General features: G+C 40.7%; 1 long non-coding RNA gene across 2 annotated transcripts in view; it reads right to left on the bottom strand.

Moving 5' to 3' along the window:
• The window catches only part of LOC119143394, a 67,138-nt gene that overhangs the window by 50,353 nt on the left and 1,772 nt on the right, over positions 1-15,013 (bottom strand). For both annotated transcript variants that reach the window (XR_005102693.1, XR_005102694.1), the window contains exon 2: positions 319-375. This is a non-coding gene — a long non-coding RNA (uncharacterized LOC119143394). The remainder of the gene's footprint in view (positions 1-318; positions 376-15,013) is intronic.

Below are 15,013 nucleotides of genomic sequence, written 5' to 3'. Positions count from 1 at the left end.
GTACTGCTGCTTAGCTCAGGGACAAGGGGCATGCCTGCAAATACCACATTGGAGATGAAATAAATAGGCTCTGAGCAAACCCACAGAACTTACTAGGACCCATTCATACAAGGATGGGTACAGGTCCAGCTAGAGCCTACCTCCTTATATATGAGTGATGGAGAATTTTTTTTTTATTTTTGCAGTGTGTGTGGCTACTATAAAATTAGAGCTCTTCCATAGCAACGCTATGGAATTTCATATAATGGTAAGTTATATGCAGAATCTGTGCATGACAAAATTAGACTATGCATGTATAAGGTTTTGAATTCAGCTTACCTAAGGCAGAAGGGACTGCATTTTACAGTGGAGCTCAGGATGTGTTGTGTCCATCACCTGCAATGCACAACTCAAAATTGTAATAAATAAATGATAGGTGAAGAGCCAAAACATAGTGGTTTTTTTCCCAACAAAGATGTATCATGTCCTTTTCTTCTACCTATGTATTACCTGCTCTACAAACAACTCAGTCTTGATCATATCTATTCATTCCCTGTCTTGCAGCAAAGACACTTGTTAAGTGTCTTCCTTTTGACTTGTCTCAAAGGAGTTTTCTGCTAATGTAATGCTTCCAAGCCTGTCCAAAATCAAAGCAGATGGATGGTGTAAGTGGGACTCCTGCTCAGCAACCCCTGTCTAGAACATAATACTCAGCTACCCCTGCTAAGTGAGTTCCTACTAGTTAACATGAAGAACTGTCCATGTTCTAAAATCCACTCAGGCAAAAGTATAAAACAACCTGCAAATGGGCTGCTGGGGGTGAAAAAGCTAAAGCGAATAGATCTTGGAGTGAAGAGGTGAGCCATTTTGTCTGTATCCTGCTAGCCTCTGACATCACTTAACTGATGAGGAATCCTTTTCCAGTACATTTGATCAATGTTAAGAGGGAGAACTAAAGGTTTTTGGATGCAAATACAGCAGATTTTCACAATAAAAGCACATTTATTACCTTCCATTCTTGTCTAAAATACCTAGAGCAGATGCAGAATATTGTTGATTCATACTACCCGCTTAAGCAATAACAACTGAGTCACAGGGCATTTCCTAGGGATTAATGAGTAGCTGGGAGAGTTGATGGCCCAAAGCAAACTGGAGGGCCATTAACCCCAGCCAGCCATTAATTCCCTGGGAAATGCCCTATGCCTCAACTGTTATTTGCTGCTGTGACCTCCATCCTCTTCTTTATACTGTTATACAGAGGAAAAAAAGATGTTGAGCAGGGATGATGCTAGATGCTGCTCCTGCCAGAGATGAGTATTTCTCAGCCCAGGGAATTCCTGGCCAGGCCAGGAGACACTAGCAGCACATTGTGCTCAGCTGTGCTCATGTGCTCAGCTGTCAATCAAGAAATAGTTTTCTAGAATTTTGCTGGAAAAGTGCTTGTCTGTCCAAAATGCACAGATAGCAATGAAGTAAATTCTGTTTTGAAAGATAAGGTATGAGCCACCAGGAGTGCAATGGTCAGTGCTCTAAGAGCTGGGCAAGGACCACAGAGCCCGCCACATTGAAGTGCAACAAGCTTTACAGAAGAACACCCTTAGAATTAGTTCTTCTTTCTCCTGTGCATGTCCCCTATGTCTAGAGTCTCAGAAAGAGCAAGGAGATGGGGACATCTTCCTGCTCTAAAGCCAAATGCAGCAGCAATGGTAGTAGAAGAGATGCATAGCATCTTACTTGCTGCATGATACAGAATACGTGCCACGCCAGGTAATACTAGCTGGAAGACAATTGCTCCTATAGGGCATGTAATGCCATGGGTCACATGCTAACCTGCTGCACGTGTTCATTCACAACAGAGCAGTTTCTGCCCTCCCCTTTAAGCCCCACCATTCTCCTGGGACACCACCCTGGCACAGCAAAATCCTTAGGTTGGAAACCTCTTAGAGCAGCTGTGGCTGGTTCCCTTCCCCTCTAAGTGCTTGAGCTCAAAATACCCTCCTCCATCTGGAGAATGAGGTTTCCAGGTCATTTTAATGCAGTTTGCTGTTTTTGAGAGCACAAACTTTGTGCCAATTCACAACCTGCATAACTTGAATTAAATTAGTAGGGCTACGCAGAACACAAGCCACTGCCTTCCCTACCCTCCTTGGTAGTGGACATAGCTGACAAAAAAACCCAAGCACTTAAAAACTAAACAACATTACATGAAATAAAGACTTCAAAGATAAACATATTTAAATGAAATGTGAAATTAAAACAAATCATATCAAGGCTTAAAATTATATCATTTGTTTAAATAACATTCAGCAACATATTGTTACTGCTGAAGTTCTAGACAGGTGAACTAGGTGGGTTGCCTGGGACAAGCATTTGCTGAAGCAGAAAACCAGATTTGGAAGCAGTAGGCTTTTGCACATACAGAATATTTAAGTACTTTATTTTATTCAGTCAATTCTATTCAACAAGTGCATTTCAAGTTGAGAAACCCTAGAGAAGTTTTAAAAAAAAAAAAAAGGGACGACTTGTTTTTTCCTTCTCCAATCTATGAATAAAAATGAGTTCTGCAATAGCTTGGCTATGACTTACTTCAGTGACTGATAACTTACATCCAGTTATTTACTTGTAAACTTAGAAAAAAATGTCTGTTTTTTAAATTTTCTCATGAGATATCACTTAAGGTAGTTTATTTAAGTAACAAAAAGAGTATTAGGCTATTCTGGGAAATTTTGATTGAATTCTAGTTTTCATGCAAACATAGGTTCATAAAACCAAGAAAACAAATCTGGAAATAAATGAACCATCTTTCATTTTCCAATTAAAAATATGACAAAACTAAGAATCTGATAAAGTGATTCTTAATTTATCATCATAATGCATTGCAACAGGCTGCCCAGGGAAGTCGTTGAGTCACCATCCCCGGAGGTATTTAAAAGACATGTAGATGTGGCACTTAGGGACATGGTTTAGTTGTAGAATTGGCAATGTTAGGTTAATGGTTGGACTCAATGATATTAAGGGTCTTTTCCAACCTAAATGGCTCTATGATTCTATGATTCTATTATAAATATGCATAGATAAATACCTTTTGTTAACAAGAAGAAAGACCTCACTCACTGAGTACTTCCTCTTTTTATAAATCAAGGTGTTCTAATGGTTACCAACCCATGAAAACTAACTTTTCTTTTAAAAAATAACTAGCGTAACTGACAACTGCAAAAAGAGATAAAATCTATTATTTAAACCAAGATTTCCTGCTTGGAGATTTAAATCTCGATTTAAACCAGTTTGCTGTGGGTGTTGGAGTTGGCTTACAGCCTTCAAATAATTGTAGGGAAGAAAGAAAACTGCTGAGACACACGCTATAAATATTTGCTGGTATCTGAAACTGCAGCGATGTCTTTACATTCCGAACCTCTGGGTTATCAGCATTAAAATACTGGGTAATGCCCCTGAATTGCACTGAAGTAAGTGACTGAAGGCTAAGGAAAGCCACAGCAATTGGTACTTGACTATTTTAACTTTGACCTAAAATGGTGAGCATAGCTTTAGAACACTGTTTAACAATCGATCTATTGCTCAGTTACTTTCCAAATTAATCTTTTAGTATAGGACAGATCCTGTGATCCCAAAGTTTCATGGGCAGCAGGTAACCTCCAAATCATGGCACCAGCATACATTAGAATTGCTTCAGGACAGCAAATAGAAAAGAAGAGAAGCAGAACCGTACACCATAAAAGAAAAGTATGGTTACAGGCACAGGCAGCTAGAGAAACCTGCAAAATGACAGTTCATAAAGCATACCTATATAAAGACTGAAAACCGGCACTGGTAAAGTAAGGTGGTGTAATCTGTGCCTTTCCATTTTCTTCAGCTCCTGGTGAGCTGACTCCAAAGAACAGTATTTTCTTCTCTCTTGGCTATGCCAGCAGTCTCTAAATCCACACAGACAGAAACACACCTACAGCTGGTGTACATGCTCAGAAAGAGCTTCTCAGTTTATCCAGTTGCTTGAGAGCTCAGCCTGAATGCTTTGGATGGTTGGTGCTACACCCTACATCTGTATTTGTCGGCTTTTTAAAAAGCATCACGTCTTACTGTGGTTCCCAAACAAATCTTTGTCAGTGGTCTAAAAAAGTCAAATGTTGACTTTTCTATCTGCTACAGGCACTTTCAAATCCAATTCAAGAATGGCCGGTATCCATTTAACTTAAGACAGCAATCATGTAGATTAAAAAAATTATTACTATGAGTTGTTTCAAAAACAATTTAAGGGTTCATCTGCACTTACTTTCAAGTGGTGTAAGACCAGATGGAATTTACCAGCTGCATGGGTTTAAAAGAGATACAACATCAGTGCTACCTGGTGTAATGCTTAATCTCAGTCTTGTGATGGTGAAAGTCTTCACGATGCTTTCCCTTGCTTCCCAGTTTCCCCCAGTTAATGTAAGAGACCTGCAAAGCAGTACATTCTCCTAACTGGAGACATAGTTGTGCTGGTATTCAGATGTGGTTTGCTCTGGTAGAAATGCTCCCTTGCGGGACAAGGGAACACTCTGCCACTTCATTATTTACATGTAACTACATATATAATGGTATTTTTTACAGATATGACAACACTGGTGAGAAGTCACCCTCACAACTGACATCGTTACTTGTGTGCAACTTTTAAGCTCTGACAAGGGCAAAGAATGACCACATCCAGTCAAATACTAATTTAAACTAAAAAGTCAAATCAGTAATTTCAGTGGGAGAGAAAGATTTAGGTACTTCTGAGCAAAGCCCTTCCAATGAAGCAGCCCTTTCCTCCTCTTCCTCCTCCAGGTCTCCTGATCACTTACAAAAAGAAACTAGTTGTGTATGATGCTCGAAGTGCCGTTTGTGAGCAAGCAGTCAGTAACAGTTAAGGAATATGGTATCTGCCAGAGAGCACTCCATCTCACAACACTAAATCTGCTTTTCTCAAAATTAGATGGCAATCTGACTGTGGCTGGACCGAATGTTAGGTATATAGTAACATTTGTATTACTCCATTCACCGTGGAAGGAGAGATAAACTCTTTCATCCTTGCCTTTACATTGAAGCTTTGACAACTGTGGTACAGAAGCGATAGCTTTTTTGTGTGTGTAAAGAAATGGAATAATTGTTGATACACAGCTTAATCAAGAAAAGAGCAATCTTTCTTTTTAAAGATTCTGCACTGCTTGCAGACATTTTATCAGTCCTACAAAACCATTCTCTGCTGTAACTAAATATTATCCATTTTACAAATGGGCATGCTGTGATATAGGAAGAGACTCCGTCACACAGCCACTGGTAACAGATGACACTTCAGTTTTGACACATGGGTATTATCATAACCATTAGACAAGGCTACCATCTTAGGAATGCAGAGGTACATTTGCAAAGGGTTTTGAAAATACAGCACTCATCTGACGTCACAGCTGAAGTCAATTGGATTTCCTTAAGGTCAATAAACCCCAGAGTATCTCATAGGCTGCAGCCCATATTCATTGCTCTGGAGCTCCTCAGAAAGGCAGGTGGACTGTGCGTGAGAAACGGATCTTCCCACTTTTCAGGTTTGCAGGAGGACTCAGTGGAATGGACAAACATGTTACTATTTGATGGGATCCACTTGGCTGGAAAAGACTTCTTTCCCCAAGGCTTCTCTTTACAGCAATCTGCCTTGGCTGTGAAAGTCTGGAGGAAGCTTTGGAGCTTATCTATGCTGCTGCTTGACTGCAGCACAGTGAAGTAGGCTTTCCAAGCCTTAGAGAAACATGCTGATCAGAAGTCCTTTACCAGGCACTCAGAGCCCAGGTGACAGTGCTAACCCTCTGGGCCACCTCTACACTTTACCTGTTACGAAATTTCAATCCTTCATCACTTGTGATGAAATAGAAACCAGAGGGTGGAGACACAATGAGCATTTTTGAGAGCCCTCCTTATGTGATAGTTTACCCTGTGATGGCTTAAATACAGACCAGAATGAATGCTCAAATCAAAGCACAAACTTCTTTGGCCTCAGGGTAAGAAAGGCATTTCAAACATTGCTGGCCTCAAGGTACAAACCCAAATATTTGCTAAAAAACAGAGAGTTGGCTTTTCTAAGGCAATGCCTTATTGCTGCTTCTCTGGAAGGCTTTCTCTGCTTCCCACCCTTCAGGAAGAACATAGGCAAGGACTAGGACCACAGCCTCTATCTCCTGTTCTCTCTGCTCCTGTAGAACGATCACCTCAGCTCCACAGCTGTCAGCCAACACTGAGAAGCAAAAGGAATGCAAGATGAGAGAAAAACTATCCTAGGTAGCTTACATTGCTCTCATGCACTTGGGTCACTACACAGACCTCAAGGAAACACTGATTTCATCACACCTATCACAGGATCAGGAAGCTTGCTGATACTATAGCTTCTCTGTGCCTGGCACAGCACCCCCTCTTACTTGGTGAGAGGAAATGTGGCTTGCAAGGTGTTAAGAATGTAAGAATGTGATTAAACAATCACCACCACCCCTCTAGCTCCTAGTCCAGTTAAGACAAGGGATGGACAGGATTAGGCAAGACACAGATTCGGGAGTGGTTTGTTGGTTTTTTTGTGTCATCTTTTAAAACTTACTCTAGCCTTTGCTCAAGTTAACCTCTCCCTATCCCCCTACATATTGTACAATCTACCTGCTGGGAACTTACCCTACCAGTGCAGTGTCAAGTCTTCTCCTTGGCACCTTGGGATGGTTTTAGGCTCAAGCTTAGCAGCAGACTGCCCGTTAACTCATGATTTAACGCTGTTCCCTCATGGTTGGCAGCAAAGTCGGGGAGTCAGGGAGCAAAGGAAACCCTTGCCACAGTTTGTTGACCATTTCCTTCAGCCTCAGTGCCAATGCAAGCAGCCCCTGCACCTTGCTGCATGCCCCTATACCATGCTACATCTTGACTGTGCTAGAACAGCTACTCACGGGGCCATGCTAGGAACCAGACTGAAGAATGGTTATGAGTTAAAAATAACCAATGCAACAAAAAAAATAGCGATTTTTGACTTAGAATGGTTCCCTGACCCAGCCGAGCCACCACACATCAAACTGTTACAGGTTGGTCAGGCTACACCTTTCACATGGTAACCTGAGATGTGATGTGGATTTTGTATTCCATCAGAGACCGAGGCACTGCAAGGAGGTGCAGATGGTCCTGCCAAAAGCCAAGCAGTTAACAGAATCTGAGCATCTGATACCTAAGACGTGTCCCATGGGCGCCACAGCTTGCCAGACAGACTGAAATTAATGTCACAGTGAACTAAGTGGCAACGGGTCCTCCTCCTTCACCAAGTGCAAACCAAGCATTTCAGATCAGGAATATCCAAACTTTTTGAGAGGAATTTTTGAAATTAAACATTACAAATTGAAATATTTTAGGACATTCCATCTCATAGAGAAATCAATTTCAGTTCAGTTTTCAACCTGAGTCCAAATGAAAAGATTTTAAACATCTGAATAAAACTGAGCAAAAAGTCTTATTTTCAGTGAAGTAAGGATTATATTTATACCATGTATAAATGATATCAAAGACAAGTAGGGTTTGCACAATATACAATGCACAAAGAGGACGAAAATACAAGGATCAAACAGGTATCATTTTTACACAAATCTCCTGTAAATGAAATAAAATACCATAGCAACATATAATAACTTTAACAATTGCTATACAATATATCATCATGCCATATTGTCATACAATGTACACATAACAATTTAAAAATTGCACATATGCATATAAAATATTCACGACCTGCTCCTCTGATACTTAAGTATAATCCTAGTATTATTTTAATCATAAACATTATGAAGTAGCTTTAGGGGAAGACTCCAGAATATGAGAAATGTTGAAGCAATAACTTAATTTCAAGAAAAGTGTATGTAAAGGGATTGGTTGTCAGTGGAAGGTAAAAAAGGCTTTTGTTAATTTGGCCTTTTAAAAATGCTTTTTAAACAAACAAATACATTTGACTGTTGTTGCCAGTGACAGAAAGTCTCAAATATATTATAAAAAACCAGAAATATCTCCACCAAAAGACTTTCTTCTTTCTATAACATATCTTGCCATTGTCTTGATCAAAAGTCTACTACTCACAGATATAAATGGTTTGTATCGCAATTATTAATGCTATATAAGGATTTCTAATAATAAATCCATATGACTATATAGATACAGTTGCTACGCCATGAACATACACTGAACAGTCAACAGAGTATTGGGGGAGAAGCCACCAAAAAAAGAAGTTACAGCAGGTGAGAAGAAGTTGAGAAGAATCTCTGGATGAATTATGGATTTACAGAAAATAGGACTGAGGAAAAGTCCAGGAGGCAAAACTACAAACATCTCTGACTTTTTTTTTTTTTATTCTCTCTTTTAAGACCTACCTCCCTAAGTAATCTACCATTAACGCTTCCTTACCATGAGGCTGGGAGGAAGTCTCTGCTGCGGTTTCAAACCCTTACATCCTGTCTGCCCCAGCCCAGAGCTGGTGAACAAACTGTTCTTTTTTCCTCTTTGCAACAGACTTTACCACGAGATTCAGGGAGCAATTTAAAGCTGAATAGGAGGAAGTTATCACGGAGCCATAAAAGGTTACATGGGACAAAGCTTTGGGAGCAGAATAGCTGAAAGTTATTTATCCAAAATAAACAAAATTACCTTGGATGAAAAGCACTGTGAGTTACTGAAGGAATGAGTTGGGGAAATAGCAAAGAATCAGAAAGAAGTAAGATCCAAGATTTCATGAAACAACTTAAAAACGGATTATGTGAGGCAGGTGAAGCAAGTATTTCCTGAGCAAGAACAGGGACACGATGGCATGCTGAAGCCTTTGCTAGAAGTGAGCTGTCCTTTTTAATATTAATGATTTCTTTTTTTCTCTTTGGTGTGCTTGGAATAAAATGACCTGGGATACATGCACAGCATCTGCTTCCCCGCGTTGTGCTCAGATGCAATGGGAGAGTAAACAATTAACCAAACTCGATGCAAACGAGAGGCAAACATTTACCTTTACAAAAACCCTGTCTGCAGGCCTGGGCTTGGAAATCTCTGCACTTACTAGATCTATGGAAATGACTCATTTTTATGGTAACTACTCAGTGATGTTCACTGGACAGTTTCTTACCTAAAACACATGTGCCCAGAAAAATGCTTTTTTATCAAAAAAACTGCTTTAGCAGAGCCTGCAATAGGTAGGACTGCAATAAATAAATTAATGGTATACAGTCCTAGTAATAAACACTGGCTTATGAAAAAGATGCCACACATCTTATCTCTCAAGCTCTCTGAATTATGTATTTCTTTGTAACATTCAGGGAACTCCTGGGAACTGATCCTTACATGGGGAGGGCAATGTGAGGAACCCACGTGGCACAGCTTTTTCACTCAGGGTCTTTTGGACTGGGAGGATAATCCTTGCAAACTCTCGAGCTCAGAGTCTATAACCAATTGCTTGCCACTGTTATTACTACCTTTTTGTGATCTGCTCTGAGAAAACACTGATTCCTGCAGCACAACTCCAGTGGTGCCCAAGTTCACCTATATACAGGACCACGGAGTCAAATGCAGAGACCAAATCCTGTCCAGGGCTCAGGACTGAGATTTTGAGCTGTCCGTTCTTCCCCTCCCAGCAACATTTAATTCTCACAGAAGCTGCATAAACTGAACTTGAGGAAACTACACCTCCACATTTGCCTGGAATTCCTCCTCTCTTCCTCCCTGTGGGTGTCACAAAAAGCTTAAAATAGCTTGTGACTTGCGGCACTTTTCCTGTATCTATTGCAGATATTTGAAAAGGGTAGAGGGAGGGAGGTTAAGATCTGAGGTAGTATTTATAAGCCTAGGGAAATCATTATAACGGTGCTAATCTAGCTCAGGACCAGCCACCTCTTGGACCCAGAGGTCAGAATTTTAATTCCACAGCGTCTCCTGATTTTGCTGTTTCAGAAATGCATATCATGTTAAGAAATTAGGAAGCTGTGTCTCCTTTTGTCTCAAGGGATTTGGCTTTGTTCACCATTCTGGCAGCCCTCTCTGTCCTTCAAATTAAAAAACCCTCTCATACCTGTCACTATTTTTAGTGTGTGTTTTTGAAGGAAGAACTCTGTCTACATTGAACAGATCCCCAAAGACAATCTCCAGTGCAGACACATAGTGACATATGAAAATGAATGTAATGCTCTGAACGCTGTGCCTCTGCTTCATAGGCCAATTCTGCCAATCTACTACAATTTGTGATTCACAAAAGTAGACCTTGTCCTTAGACACAGAACTCTAATTCCTCTCTTCCCTGTGCCAACCGACTGAAACACTAATTCTTAAGGAACATATTATTGCCCATTTGCTGACATAAAAGGCTCCTGGTATGAAAAAAGCAGCTTTTCCTCTACTGCCCTGTGGTGGGAAGCAGACTTGCACAGCAAGGTGATGTATTATTAGAACCAGAGAAATTCACGAAATTCCTTCATGAGATTGAAATAAATTCTGTTTCGTTTGTAACTGTGTTTGCTATTTTTGTTAAACTGCCCCCTCTCAGGTCCTATCCCAAGAAGAAATCCTGTCAAGAAGGATTAATTTTGGCCAATTCTCCTTCAAAGAGTCACAATCAATAATCTCTCTTGTAGAAGGCAACCTTCGGGAACACAGTAAAGGATGTTAATGGTAGTTCCTATGGACATCTCACTTTCTCTAAAGGCAACAAATGAAATATTAAAAACTAAGTAGCATTTAAACGAGTCACTCACCATGAAGTCTGTCTCAAAGCACACAGGCTAATCAAAACCAGAGCAACACAAGGGACCCTAGCTTTATGAAAATAATCTTTTCTCCTGTATCATCAATTTCATAAAAGGCCTTCAAAATCCATAAGACTAACACTGTTTCTCACTCACAGAGAGAGAGAAAAAAAAAAGTGTGTGAGCATTTCAGGCTTTTTAAAGGCAGTAATGTAGCAAATTGTAGCCTTGTATAACTCCATTTAAGTAAGCCAAGTTAAATACATATGGCCTACAAGGTTGCGGTAAGGGAATTTCATAGGCTCTAGAAAGTCAGAAACATTACAATCTCCTTACTATCACCTGTAAGTGGGATATCACACCACATTTTTTCAGCACTAAGTGGCTTATCAATAGACTCTCAAAGAGCAGCTTCAGATTTTGTTACACACCCTGAGAACCTTTACTTTGAAACAATGCATGCTGTTTATCAGTCAGCACCATAAGCATGTATACAAATATATATCTGTGTTTTTGTTGAGAAAGCATAAACTGAAACATCCCATAATACCTTTCCTGCCAATATCCGCCTATGACATTATTATGCACTTTGTGCAAAATTGGGTAGGTCTGTGATCTGTCAGGTATTAGAAGTAATAGTTGGGGTTGTCTGCCTCTGCAGCTGTGAACAATGACAGAAGGAGGTGCTGGTGATGCTGGCTCTCAGTAATTAGGCCATACATAAGACACGCTGCAGCAAACTGCCTTTTGCTCTCCTCGTTCCCTCCTCACCCCAGAGAGAAAACACTGAGCTTCACTGCATCAGTAGCAGGCCTGTCTCCTCATTTCAGGAGTGAAGGCAAGATCTTACCTGTCACAGTTGGTGCAGCATTGGCAGCCACACAACGAAGATCAACCAGAGCCAAATCGTGTCTTTTACTAGACAGTGAGGCACCACAGATCCTCCTCCCTTTTACCTCAAACAGATGGTAATGACTTTTCCTTCTCTCTGTTACCCTTTGCTCCTGGTTGCCCTGCACGAGTTTCTCTGCATATGACCTCTGTATTGTCCACGCTGCGTTCAGCTCACTAAAACTGCAGGCAGAAAAGCAAAGAACTACCCAAACAACCAAAAGGGATAGCAGCCTCCAGCAAGAGTCCCTCCCATGCAGCACATCAAGTGCATCAAGCGCTGGAGAGCCAGTGTTGCACTGCGTTTGTCAGCCAGAACAGGACTTTAAATACTCCAGATAGCTTCACTGAGACTACAGCTAGCTACAATTTCATTATAATGAGTAATATATATATAAAAATAAATATATATATCTCCTGCAGTCCCATAGTTGTGAAAATCGTTCCTATGCAACTATACTCTGGCATCTCCATTTAGCTGGGCTTCTAGCCTTTTCATTGTGAGGAGAACTGAAAACCTGTAAGCTGAATGCAAACTGAGACAGCATCACTGCCAGAACCTGCAGGAAACCATCAGCCTGCAAGGCCTGACCTGTCCTTCTCCCCTTCCCGGAGTCTACAGGACCACAGCTGTTGGTGGCTGCCCCCAAGCGTGGCCGCGAGCATGGTGTGCTCTCCCAGCCTCTGCTTGCCCCGTGTGGGTCTGTGTCACGGGCAAACCATGGGAGATGTGCAGAGCACTGCAGGCAGCCCAGAGGCAGCCTGCCTGGGATATGTCCACCAGGGTAACAGGCCTCCAACACCTGGGGATACAGTGCTGCAGGGCATCCTCCCACCCCTCCAGAGGCTATATTTCCAGCTTAACCCTCCGCACTGATAGGTAGATCTGACCAGGTGAGCTTGCACAGGGTCCCTTTCAAGAGGCAGAAAAGATATACATAGTGAGTCCAGAGGCCATGCAGTATGCACCTTGCCCAGTTTGGCACCGAGCTCACCACCCTGACAGAGCTCGCTGCTGGGAGGCACTGGGGCCTGCCAGGTCCTTCCCATAGCTCCCTCCTCGTATCTACTTGTGGGCACTAATTGCTTTGCAGCGTGTGCACTGCAAGGCTGTGTAGCCTCAAGCAAGAAAGCCGGAGTCCACTTTGTCACAAATATCAAGAGCAACCAAAAGCTTGGGATAGCAAATTTCCTTGCCTTGAGGTTAGTGCAGCAGCTCCGTACCACCTGGAGAGCAGGGTTGTCCTAAAGACAGCTATGAGCTTCCCACTTCCCCAGCATATATGAGGAACATGTGGAGAACATTGACAAGCCCAAACCTGAAAGTCAGGGACATGCATTGCTGAGAACAGGTACACATTCTCCCTTCTCAAGGCATGGGGCTCTTCAGATGGGCACAGAGAATGAATCCTCGTGTTCTCCACTGTTTCTGAAGGAGCGAAAGGGAAGCTTCGCCCTGTTCCAGCAAGCAAATTAATTTACTGGACTCCTATGTCACCTGTTGGAATTGGGAAATAATTATTTTCCTAGGACACCTGACTGCAGAACTTACATTCCTTTTAAGCCTAAGCATGAAAATGTCTACTAATGTTCAAAGCAGAACTAACCAGAAACAAATTCTTTGACGTCAGCTTCTCACTGACAAACTGTGGACCAAAAATTATTCACAGGAATCCTTCTGTTGGGACATTTTCAACAGAAACACTTCATATTTGACTGGAATGGAAGCAGACCTCATCCTTTCCATCCAACTAATTAAACAGGCCAAGAACATATCAACCATTTCAAGAGCATGGGCACAAGGTTGCTTTTTTAAAAATAATTTTAAATAAACTCATCACTAGTAAGGATATGGAAACAAAACGTTCTATTATCACAAACATCAGAAGGAAATGCAAAATCAACACACAGCAAATACTCTAGTATAGCTTTCCAGGTCCAGTCTGAATGAGGTTGGAGACGATACCAAATGGGCTGTGTCCCTCAAGTATTTGTACATGCATTCAAACAGTAAAGCAAGCAAGGAATCTGACTATATATTCTTTGCTGATACTAGACAAGCTGATCAATCGCGGTGAAAACTCATTCATAATCAGGTGTTTGAGATTGCTGCAAAGATGCGCAGGGCTCTTTAAGCATGTGCTGACCTTACCTGCATACCTAGCATTACGCACATTCTTAATTTTAAGCATGGGAATAATTAATTTAATATGAAATATTTCTGTGAGTATTTGCAGGACTGGATCCTAACTCTGAGCTGGTCTTCACAAAGATATTCAGGAAAATTAATCCAAATTAACTAAAGGCTTAATTTAAAGCAGATTAGTTAAAGCATATTTAACCCTGTAAAGACTTTTCAAAATTAAAGTAGTCTTAATTCAGCTTTGTATAAAGCTTAATCCATTTTCAATTTACACTTTAAGTGAATTTGGACTAATTAAGTTGAATCTCCTATGTAAATGAGCCTGAGGTCCTAATTCAGAACTGTGTCCAAGCACAGGTATAAAACTATCCCTATTCATAAAAACATACCCTTGAAATCAGCTGTTTTCAATAAGATGCACAAAGGTTCTTAAATATTTTCTCTTAACTATTTTGTATTCTTAAACTATTTGAGAATTATAGTTTGATGCTAAGAAAAAATCATAGCCCAAAGGGCTAAAAGGCAGATAACTGTGTTTTATTTACTGTTCTCTAGATGATACCAGTTTCTCCAGTGTGTGTACAAGAAATCTTCAATCATTGTTTTCTGTTAGGAAATCTCTGATTGACACAGAATTAAAAACTGGTTCTTCAGGCTGGAATTATTTTTTCCTTAGAAGGTGAAAAGAAGATTAACCCTTCATTTTCTGGGAAGACTTCTTAATGGAGTGTTGTTTTCTCAACTCAAACTGGTAAAGCACCCTACCTGTTAATTTCAGCAATTGCATTTATCTAGGATTTTACATCTCAGATTTTGCAACTCTTCTTTTAAATCTCACCTCCATGGAAGCGTACTCAAAGTGTTTGAATCTGTATTATTTTCTTGCTGTATATGCAGCAAGAAACTGAGAAAAAACCAAGCTTTATAACAAGGTTTGAATAAGTATTTCTGAATAAGTTTGAAGAGAGGTAAAACTAGCAGTGTAGCATCAAAGGTGTGTTAAGTGACAAGTTTTCTGCTGGCTACATAAGGTGAACTAAGAAAAAAACTACCTCCAGAATAAAATTTGCCAACTAAATTAGACATGGAGCCGTAAGAGCTATTTACAGAGTCATGGAGTCTCAGCAGACATCCCACATCTGCTTACTTTAAGTGGGTTGGAGAAGTCAGCTCACACGTGTTACAGCTCAGCTCCTGATCCATTCAACTTACTGTCCAAATACAAATTCCTTCAGCTCTCCCT

This window comes from Falco rusticolus, chromosome 2 (genome assembly GCF_015220075.1).
Source record: "Falco rusticolus isolate bFalRus1 chromosome 2, bFalRus1.pri, whole genome shotgun sequence".
Lineage (NCBI taxonomy): Eukaryota > Metazoa > Chordata > Aves > Falconiformes > Falconidae > Falco > Falco rusticolus.
This window is presented reverse-complemented; position numbering and strand designations above follow the sequence as displayed.